Below are 1743 nucleotides of genomic sequence, written 5' to 3'. Positions count from 1 at the left end.
CCGCTAAATCTTTTTGTATAGTAAAGCTAATTCTTTTGAAGATTTTATCAATAGATCTAGGGGTATAACATTGATATGCATGATTCGTTGTACTCTATTAAGAAGCTCTACTGCATCCGACACAAGAAAACCAAACGTATCAAATGCAAATGATATGAACACGTGTTGATTATCCATGCACGATTTCTCATGTTTGGTGAATTTGCATATAGCAGCTTTTAAAGCAGCCTATCCCGACGTGAAACCCCTGGTCCTCAAGCCCATGAGAGGGGATACTCCTGTAAGGTCCATACATGTGTGTTTCCCTCCAACTCATCCAAAAATCAAAATGTCAGTACAAAAAACAGAATTTGAGCTTTTGAAAATGTATCCAGTTTGATTAAACATGCATTTTTTTTTATCATTTCTTTGTCATTAGCCATACTTTTTGTAACCATTCTTTAACGGTTGAGCTTGAATGGTAGGAGAATATGTAGACTTTCTAGAAGCATCTTCATGGGAGGAAGGTAAGGAGGAAGAGATTTTGAAAGTTATTCATCGAATTGGTTTGTTAGCAAAACCAGTTTTAGATCGCCTCCAACCTGTCAACCCAGTTGACATAGTTAAAATTTTCCTGTCAGCCATTCTTTTTGCCACATCAGCACTCCCATTGTCTAGGGTTGATTTGAAAACTTTGGCTCAAGAACATATCTAATACATGCTTACAAAAGATGATGATGCGACATTGATAAAAATATGATGAAGAGGTAAATCCAAAGTCAAACAATACTTCAAGGGATTATTGACCAGATTCATCAATGTAGTCAACTTAGCTTGTGCAGTGGATGTACAAATGCATCAATTTCAATGTTTTTTAGTAGATATGTCATGGGCTTGTCAGATATTAACAAAATTATAAATTGTAAAATATTTTGTGGAGAATTAGGTCATGGCATCAGAAAATATAGTCAAAGTTGTTGACTAGATAAGTCAACAAGGCGAAATGCTTGAGACAAAGCTAAAGGTTATTGAGGTAACTTCCAAGGTTTTACAGGCAATAACATATGGGAGTGTAATTCTGCTTACTGTAAAACGACTTCATATGGTGAAAATTTGGCTTCCTTTTGTGAGAATTTTGAAGCCTTTGTTTGTTTCTTTAACAACCGATGAAAACGAGAGTTTAGTAGTTAAAATGGATGGTGAAATATGGTAATCTTTGGAGGTTGTATTAGCTTCAATAATTCTTGTATTGTCGGGTGGACAACAAGTTGAGATTTTAAATGAATGGTTAGAAAATAAGCATATTCGGTATCCAGATCTTACAGAGGTATTTTTGAAGTGAGGTGTTATCGATTCAAAGTTGCCAACAAAAGACTTGCACATATAAAGGAAAATAAGGGTATAATAAAAATGTTGTAACTTATACAACACTTCTATAACACTCGGTCCTTGCATGTAAATTTATTCCTTTATTTTAAAGTTTAAGTGTTGGAGTTTGGTCCTATGCGGGGCATAGGGTAGTCTCCTACGCTTTGCGTAGGAGGGATCTTAGACACGGGATCTAAATGATCCACGCAGGGCTTAATAACCAAGAACCAAAACCCTAATTCTTGGGGTTGTAAGCCTTATTTAAAGGCTCTAACCCCTTAAGGCCCTTCCATCCTCAACCTCCGTCCTCCCAAACGGCCTCCTTAGAAACCCTAATCCCCATTTGTGAGTTTTGAGCCTTTGGAGTGTTTTGTGTTCACTATTAAAGGAAGAAGA

At 36.4% G+C, this 1743-nt stretch overlaps 1 pseudogene; it reads left to right on the top strand.

Moving 5' to 3' along the window:
* The first annotated feature begins 457 nt into the window (after positions 1–457).
* LOC145099473 (BTB/POZ domain-containing protein At3g05675 pseudogene) lies at positions 458–1541 on the top strand (annotated as a pseudogene).
* Positions 1542–1743: the final 202 nt, after the last annotated feature.

Source organism: Lactuca serriola, chromosome 4 (assembly GCF_051521515.1).
Source record: "Lactuca serriola cultivar US96UC23 chromosome 4, Lser_US96UC23_V15, whole genome shotgun sequence".
Lineage (NCBI taxonomy): Eukaryota > Viridiplantae > Streptophyta > Magnoliopsida > Asterales > Asteraceae > Lactuca > Lactuca serriola.
This window is presented reverse-complemented; position numbering and strand designations above follow the sequence as displayed.